At 38.7% G+C, this 9,673-nt stretch overlaps 1 protein-coding gene across 1 annotated transcript in view; it reads right to left on the reverse strand.

Annotated features, from left to right (window-relative positions):
• RPRD2 (regulation of nuclear pre-mRNA domain containing 2) overlaps window positions 1-9,673 on the reverse strand; it is a 97,527-nt gene that overhangs the window by 43,426 nt on the left and 44,428 nt on the right. The window lies entirely within an intron of this gene.

Below are 9,673 nucleotides of genomic sequence, written 5' to 3' on the forward strand. Positions count from 1 at the left end.
CCGGTCTCAAAAAGGACAAAAAAAAAAAGAGAGAAACACCAGGGTTAGTGGAAAAAGCATGGGCTTTGGAATCCAATGAGAATGTGACTTTAGGCAAACTGCTTAACACTATTATTGTAGATAGACCCCTCTCATCAACCAATCTAGACACTACTCAGATATACCTAAGTCCTTGCAATCTACTGGAAGGGAGTCTCTGCTACTACTTTCATCCCTAGGTAAGTGTCCTGGGAAATAAATAACTTGATCCTACGTACACATCTAAGTTAAGCTTTTCAAAGCCCATGATGAGACCTAATCAATTTACTATCTGTAACCCTGAGCAAAGCCACCACAAGTTTCATTATTATGCTTGGCAATTTCAGTGTCCATATGAATGATCCATCACATTTTCTAGTCTCTCAGATCCTTGATCTCAGTGACCTCCAAGAACCGCTCCCTTGTATACTTTTAAATCCCCTTCTCTAACCACAACCTCCCACTCCCATTATAACTGTTTTTCAATTTCATTAAGATTTCAGTTCTTTATTTTCTTTAACTCCACAGTCTGTTCCAGTACACAATTCTTTCTCTATCAATTCCAGAGTCTTTGGTCCATTTTTCAAACCACTCTTTTACCAAAACTCTCATTCTCTTTTCCTTCTTCCTCCTTATTTAGCCTTCTAAATGCAGTCAACAAAATTCTAAATTTTGTTTAATCTAACCAAATGCCTTATTGCACTTTTATTTCTGCTACTTCGTTCTGCTGAAGATGAAGCATACCAGAAAGAAGACTAAAACCATACAAATTCAAAATCTTCTTCAGCTGGACCCTCAATGCTACAATCCATTCACATATCCTTAATAAGCATTCTCTCTCATTTACTGTAGGAGGTATTTCAAATTTTTACCACTTTGTCAAGCCCCCTATCTAACCACATCCCTTTTCACTCTCAGGAGATAAGCTCATATGCTATTTCACAGAGAAAGCAGAAATCATTAAGTAGGAATTACCTTCTCTCAAAAAATGTATCCATACTTAAATGCATCCAGATCAACTTACCTAGTGAAAGTGGCATTCTTATTAAAGAGTAATCCCTCCACATGTGGTGTTTCCTAGTATCTAGTCACTCCTTGGAAACCTTACACTCCATTAACTACACTTGCTTCTTCTATTTTAACTTATACCTTATTTATATTCATATTTGTATATTTATATCATATTCCTTTTGGCTCTCAACACATTTATATGCATGTCTCTCCCAGCTTCCCCCCCCGCCCCGCCTCCTCTCCCATCTTAAACAAGCATTCCTGAGATATCTTAGGTTTCCCCCTCATCTTCTACCTTTCCTTTCTTGCCTTCTTTTATTTGAGATCTTACGGATTCAGGGATCTGAAAGAGTTTGATATACTCACTGTCTCCACTTTAAGTCCCATTAACTCCATAATTATAGGAGTTACCATTTTTTTTCCACTTAAAATATGCAATCTACTATGCTAAGAGCTTTACATAAATGATCTCATTTATGTTGTCAAGACTGTACTCAAACAGCAATAAATTCCAATTTATTAAACCCAATGGAGATTTTTTAAAATGTTATTTCTTTGTGGCTTTTGGCAAACATAATAATTTTTACAGTACTTTCTCCTCTGGATTCTGTTATAAGCACTCTCCTAGTTTTGCTCCTACCTCTCTGGCTCCTACTCCAGGATCTTGTATAGGTAGGCAATCCTCCTGTTATCATCCTCCTTCAAATACTGAAGCTCCCCGGGGTTCTCTTCTGCATACCTTTTCTGTTTACACATAGCATAGTGTTTTAAGATTTCAGGGTTTAGGGCCGGCCTGGTGGCGCACTGCTACAGTGCGCCGCTTGGGAGCACGGTGGCGCTCCTGCCGAGGGTTCAGATCCCACATACAGACCGGTTCCCGCTCACTGGCTGAGCGAGGGGTGGGCGCAGCGCCGAAGGGTTGCGATCCCATTGCCGGTCCTGGTCCGGTACGGGCGCAACACTGAGGGTTGCAGTCCGTTGCCGGACACGAAAAAAGACAAAAAAGAGAAAAAAAAAAAAAAAGATTTCAGGGTTTAAGTCAGATAGTCTGTTCCACTTCTGGCTCTGTCACTTATTAGCTTCGAGGTCTTATACATTACTGGTTGCAGTCCGTTGCCGGACACGAAAAAAGACAAAAAAGAGAAAAAAAAAAAAAAAGATTTCAGGGTTTAAGTCAGATAGTCTGTTCCACTTCTGGCTCTGTCACTTATTAGCTTCGAGGTCTTATACATTACTGGTTGCAGTCCGTTGCCGGACACGAAAAAAGACAAAAAAGAGAAAAAAAAAAAAAAAGATTTCAGGGTTTAAGTCAGATAGTCTGTTCCACTTCTGGCTCTGTCACTTATTAGCTTCGAGGTCTTATACATTACTTAACTCTTTTATATGTCACTTTCTCTCTTTGTAAAATGACAAGCTCACAGGGTTTTTATAAGAACTAAATGAAACAATGCAAGTAAAGCATTTAGAACAGAGAGTTGGCACACAGAAAATGAAATGCTATCAGCATAATCACCCACTTCCATGGCTTTAACTACAACCATCTAAGTATCATTGACTCCCATATCCACAGACATCAAGCCTAAATTCCCCTTTACCAATCAATGTACACATCCACTTCTAAGTCTCAGAGGTACCTTGACCTTATATTTCAATATTTTATTAATAATCTTCCTCCACTCCTCTTCCATCTGTTACTGCTCTTGTATTTAGTCAGAATTTTAGCAATTCTTAATGACTCCTCTTCCTCCCTACCTTCCCATTCCCATTTAACAAATCTCCAAGTCTAGCCAATTTTGTCTCCAATAATATTTCTCAAGTGTATCTCCTCCCCTCCTCCTCTGCTATTGCTTTTTGCTGCGCTTCATCACCTTTAACCTGGCCTACTACTGCAACAGCTTCCTTAATTGGTTATCTTGTGTCTAGACTTGGTCCTCTCAAATTTACTCTCTGTATTGTTGCTATGATTATCTTCTAATATGCAAACATAATTCAATTATTTTTATATCAAATCTTTCAATGATTTCCCACTGCTTACCAGAAAAAAATAAAATACCTTAGCCTCCTATTATCATCTGCATTCTGCCTTCTCTTCCAGTCTCATCTCTTCCCCTTCATAATCAAAGTTCCATCTTTAACGAATTACTCAGAGTTCCCAGAAAACTCATTTGTTCGTGTTAATTCCCCTCTTTCAGAATTTTCCTTTTCTCTGATAACCCATCTTGAATAATCTTCAGTGGTTTTCTATTCATCCACAGAAAAAAGATCAAACTTTTAAATGTAATTCATGTCAGATTCTAACTGCCCCCTCCCACTTTAATCTCTACTTCTTCCCCAAACCACCTTAAACTATTTCTCCCTAATTCAAACCCTCTACTCTAGGTCAGCACTACAGAAATTCAGGAGGAATGAGACAAGTTGGCTGAGGTAGTCTGGGAAGATATCTAAAGGCAGTGGAAATTGAAAGGGTCCACCCTTAATGCTTGTTTAACTACTGAGCCTCAACTTTAGCCACTATCTCCTTTACAGCTTCAGCTTAGTGAACTACACTTTGCTCTATTTCCAAATCCCATCCCCTCTGCCTTGCCTTGTTGCCCATTTCAATAAGCTAATAGGTCTCAGTTTATATATAACATCTTCCATGGAGCATCCCTGATTCCACAATACCACGTCTTTAGTGCACACTGTACTTACACCTTTCATAGCATTTATCACACTGTACTGTACTTGTCTGTGTCCTCCATCAGATTATAAGCTACCTGAAGGCTGGGATTCTGTCTTGTTTACTGCCATGACCTCAATGACTAATTCAGTGTCTGGTAGGTGCCCAATTAATTTAATTTTATTTAATGTAATTAATTAATTTATTTATTTAAAGATGACCAGTAAGGGGATCTTAACCCTTGACTTGGTGTTGTCAGCACCATGCTCACCCAGTGAGCCAACTGGCCATCCCTATATAGGATCCGAACCCGGGGCCTTGGTGTTCTCAGCACCACACTCTCCCGAGTGAGCCACAGGCCGGCCTGATTTAAGTTTAGTTAAATGTTTGGGGCCGGCCCGGTGGCGCACTGGAGAGTGCGCCGCTTGGGAGCGCGGTGGCCCTCCCGCCAAGGGTTTGGATCCCATGTGGTGACCGGTTCCCGCTCACTGGCTGAGCGCGGCATGGGCGCAACACCGAGGGTTGCGGTCCTGTTGCCGGTCCCCGGTATGGGTGTGACACCGAGGGTTGCGATCCCGTACCGGTCAGTAAAAAAGACAAAAAGGAAAAAAAAGAAAAAAAAAATGTTTGATGAAGAAGTTAAATTTTCATAGGTAGGAAGAAGGGGAAGGCCATTCCAGAAAGAACAGGTCAAGAGCAAAGATGCTGAGTAGGACTGTGCAATGATTATCTTTTGTTGTGGAGAAGGGTGCACGCCTTCTAAAAAAATATTTTATATATAAATATTTTATATAAATATAAAAAAATATTTGTATAGCACTTTCTATGTGCCAGGCACTGTTCTAAAGATGATACAAATATTAACTGATACACTTACAACAACCCTGTGAGGTTGGTACTATTTTCATTCCTATTTAATAGATAGAATGAAGTGAACTGTCCAAAGTCACAGCTAGTAAGTGGTGAAGCTGGGATTAAAATCCAGATGGTTTGGGCCGACCCCGTGGTGCACTCGGGAGAGTGCGGCGCTGGGAGCACGGTAGCGCTCCCGCTGTGGGTTCGGATCCTATATAGGGATGGCCGGTGCGCTCACTGGCTGAGTGCGGTGCGGCCAGTCACAAAAAAGACTAAAAAAAAAAAAAAAAAATCCAGATGGCTTGGCTCCAGAATCCATGCTCTTGACTACTATCTCTTTCTACTTCTGTCTGACCAGGAAATTTGTATGGAAGTACAGTGGAGAATAGGCAAAGATGATAAATTCTGGTGAGACTTAAATAGTGAGCTAAAAAGTTTTATTCTTTATCCTGTGGCCAACACGAAGTCATGAAAAGCTTCCACATACAAGGGAGTTTTAGAAAAAGCAGTAAATAATTTTAGTGATGGAAATAATAAAAACAGCTGATAATACCCTAAGAAGCAACAAGACAAATACAGAATGTAAGATATTCTACAGAAAAAGTGGCCTAGTCTCGGCAACAATTAAGTGGCATAAAATGTAATGGATAGATTAAGAGAAACTCAAGAGACACAGCAATCAGATATAATTGATTTGTGCTCCTTAACTGGTTATAGGTTTGAACTAACCAGTTATAATTGATTTTTGGATCAACTGAGGAAATCTGAAAGTGGTCTGGGGTTAGATAAGATAAAAATTTAACGAAATAGAAGTGAAGAGATCATCAACTGAAAAAAAACAACAGTATTTACAGAATGATCTCATTTTAGGAAAAAAATCTATTTATATAAAAGAGATCCGAAAGTCTATGAAACTAAGTTTTTGCAGTACTGATCTTTAAGAGGTGTGTGTATATATATATTTTGCCTTTTGCTTGCTTATATTCTAATTTTGCATAATACATATTTGCTGCTTCCATAATGGAAGGTTATTAAAGAAATAAAAAAAAAAAAAGAAGAAGAAGAAGAAAGAAAAAGAAAAGAAAGAAATACAATTTTTTTTTCATTTTTACCCAGAAAGATTGACTGGTTTTCTCAAAGTAATCTGTATTTCCATCTAGGACCTCTTTGAGCTGTAGACTCAAATATCCAACTGCCCAACCAGCACCTACTCTTGGATGTCTAACAGACAGCTGAGAGACAATATGTTCAAAACTAATCTTCTTCTTTTTTAAAGATGACCGGTAAGGGGATCTTAACCCTTGACTTGGTGTTGTCAGCACCACATTCACCCAGTGAGCAAACTGGCCATCCCTATATGGGATCTGAACCCGTGGCCTTGGTGTTATCAGCACCACACTCTCCCGAGTGAGCCACAGGCCCAAAACTAATCTTCTGATCACTTCCTCCAAACTGTCTCCTCCTATAGTCTTCCCCATCTCAGTGAATGACATTTCTATTTCCTCCGGTGGTTCCAGCTAAAAATTGAGTCATCTTTGACTCCCCTCTTTCACATTCCATTTCAGCAGATTTCATTAATGCTATCTTTGAAATACATACAGACTTAGGAAGTTACAAATATGGAAGGGGAAGACTAGAATAAACCGTATGGTTTTGGACTGCAATTTGAAATCTTGGTATAAACTCATAGTTATATACAGAAAACACAGATGAATGAATAGCTGCATATGTGTGTGTGTGTGTGTGTGTGTGTGTGTGTGTGTGTCCATACAACTATTTCTTAGATCCTTCCACTAAAAAGGCCTTGAAGCAATTACTTTTGAGTAGCAATGAGCACCCTAATGTCTACATCTTGGTTTCTAAGAGGAACCAGGGTTTCTTGGAGAAAGTAACATTTGGGCAAAGATTTAAAGGTGATGAGAGAGTAAAATACGTCACTCTAATCTCAACTCAGAAGAGAGAGTGATCTTTTAAAAATATAAATTTGGGGGCCGAGCCCATGGCGCACTTGGGAGAGTGCGGCGCTGGGAGTGCAGTGAAGCTCCCGCTGCAGGTTCAGATACTAAATAGGAATGGCTGGTGCGCTCACTGGCTGAGCGCGGTGCGGGTGACACCGCACCAAGTGTTGCAATCCCCTTACCGGTCATGAAAAAAAAAAAAAGAAAAGAAAAGAAAAGAAAAGAAAATAAAAAAATAAATTTGGTTACATTACTCCATTCCCTTCCTTACTAAAAGTAAAAACCAAAGTCCTTATAATGGCCTATAAACCCTGAACAATCTGGCACTGCATTATCTCTCCTACTCAGTTTTCTGGTCACCACTCATTCAATTCCAACCACACTTACCACCTTGCCATCCCTGCAAGCAAGGCTTACAACACACCTGGCATACTCCCCACCTCAGGATCCTTTAAGCTCGCTGTTCCCTCTGCCTGGCACATTCTTTTCCCGTGTTTTTCATGGTTCCCTCTCTCATCACCTTTAAATCTTTGCCCAAATGTTACTTTCTCCAAGAAACCCTGGTTCCTCTTAGAAACCAAGATGTAGACATTAGGGTGCTCATTCTACTCAAAAGTAATTGCTTCAAGGCCTTTTTAGTGGAAGGATCTAAGAAATAGTTGTATGGACACACACACACACACACACACACACACACACACACATGCAGCTATTCATTCATCTGTGTTTTCTGTATATAACTATGAGTTTATACCAAGATTTCAAATTGCAGTCCAAAACCATACGGTTTATTCTAGTCTTCCCCTTCCATATTTGTAACTTCCTAAGTCTGTATGTATTTCAAAGATAGCATTAATGAAATCTGCTGAAATGGAATGTGAAAGAGGGGAGTCAAAGATGACTCAATTTTTAGCTGGAACCACCGGAGGAAATAGAAATGTCATTCACTGAGATGGGGAAGACTATAGGAGGAGACAGTTTGGAGGAAGTGATCAGAAGATTAGTTTTGGGCCTGTGGCTCACTCGGGAGAGTGTGGTGCTGATAACACCAAGGCCACGGGTTCAGATCCCATATAGGGATGGCCAGTTTGCTCACTGGGTGAATGTGGTGCTGACAACACCAAGTCAAGGGTTAAGATCCCCTTACCGGTCATCTTTAAAAAAGAAGAAGATTAGTTTTGAACATATTGTCTCTCAGCTGTCTGTTAGACATCCAAGAGTAGGTGCTGGTTGGGCAGTTGGATATTTGAGTCTACAGCTCAAAGAGGTCCTAGATGGAAATACAGATTACTTTGAGAAAACCAGTCAATCTTTCTGGGTAAAAATGAAAAAAAAATTGTATTTCTTTCTTTTCTTTTTCTTTCTTCTTCTTCTTCTTTTTTTTTTTTTTATTTCTTTAATAACCTTCCATTATGGAAGCAGCAAATATGTATTATGCAAAATTAGAATATAAGCAAGCAAAAGGCAAAATATATATATACACACACCTCTTAAAGATCAGTACTGCAAAAACTTAGTTTCATAGACTTTCATGAGCTAACTGGCCATCCCTTTATATAGGGATCCGAACCTGTGGCCTTGGTGTTATCAGCACCATACTCTCCCACATGAGCCACAGACTGGCCCTACTAAATTTTTTTTTTTTTAAAAGAGTTCCTTAATTTCTTGTGTGGAGGTTCAGATTTACAATTAAATTTAAATTTATCAGGGGACAGACTGACAAACTTAAAACATACCTTAAACTCCTCTGATGAGATGTTCTTGTTGGAACTGAGAAACAATGTACTAACTCAGAGTATGAGAATCCTGGCACTGTACGTGCCATCCCCAACAACCAAAAGCATTATATGAATACCAGATGCTCCACAGAATGAAATATGAAGAATATCCAAATACAAAAACTAGAGATACCAAGAGCCATTCAGTACTGAAAGTCACATTATTTGTATTTAACTTGTAAGAATTCACCTGTTAAGTACTTAGCCAGAGTGAAAGAGAGAAAATAATTAACAACAAAGTTAAAGACACATTCAGGGACAAAGGCAATTAAGTATCAAAAAGAAATTTGAGGTCATAGAGAAATGACCTTAATAAAGAACTGGAAGAAATATCTTCACAAAGATGAAGAGAGACAGAAGAACCAGGAAGGTTGATTCTCCCTAAATTTTCTGGTGTTCCAAGCATCAAAACATTCAGCTGATTTAATTTCTGAATATGATTCACCTTATGGAATAGCACACTATCAATTTATACAGTATACATCACACACATATATATATCTGTACAAAGCTGTCTACCAAAAATCCATAAATATTGCAATTCGTAAACAATTTTAAATACTTTCAAGCCTAATCTCATCTTATATTCATGTACTGATTTTAAACCTAAGTTCCAAGTAAAATGACTTAAATATATATAGAGCCATACCTAAACTAAAAATTTCAAGGAAGTCTGATAACATTTGTAAGGTATCAATCCACCAGTTCCTTGAATAGTTTACCACTCAAAGTATCTGTTACTTAGATACTGTTATATTCAATTATCCAGAAATCTATGTAAACTCAAATTTTCTCCAATTCCAAACAGAAAACTTCATTGTTATCAATGATCTACGACAGCCAAAAGAAGATCAGAACCTAAATATCCACTATTAGGAGAGTTGGCTTATTAAAATCTCAAAATTAATGTAAACATTATCAAATAGGAAGACCTGCAGAAAATAGAAAAATGGCTTAAACACTAAAAATGAAGAAAACAAAATATTAAAAGGTATGTCAAACTTGACTCTTGCTTCCCTGTATTTTCTACCTCTAAGTCCCGTCAATCCTACCTTTTTACTACTGTAGGAGAGGACTTCAAAAAGTTTGTGGGAAAATGGAATTAAATGATACAAATAAAAAATATAAACTTTATTTCTCAACATAAGCCCCATCAAGTTCAAGACACTTTTTTAATCGATGATACCAGCTGTTTAGTCCATCCCTAAAGAACTGAATATCCTGAGAATTTAACCATGTCAATTCAGGTTTTTTTTTTTACATTATTGTCGTCGAGCTCTTTTACCTGCCCATAATCCTGCCGACTGGGCCAATTGTCAAGCTAGGGCTGGTTCTCAAGCTCACAGACTCCTCAAGCCTGTTGTCCAGGCTGGGTCCCCAGACCCCTCACATGC

This window comes from Galeopterus variegatus, unplaced genomic scaffold (genome assembly GCF_000696425.1).
Source record: "Galeopterus variegatus unplaced genomic scaffold, G_variegatus-3.0.2 Scaffold103, whole genome shotgun sequence".
Lineage (NCBI taxonomy): Eukaryota > Metazoa > Chordata > Mammalia > Dermoptera > Cynocephalidae > Galeopterus > Galeopterus variegatus.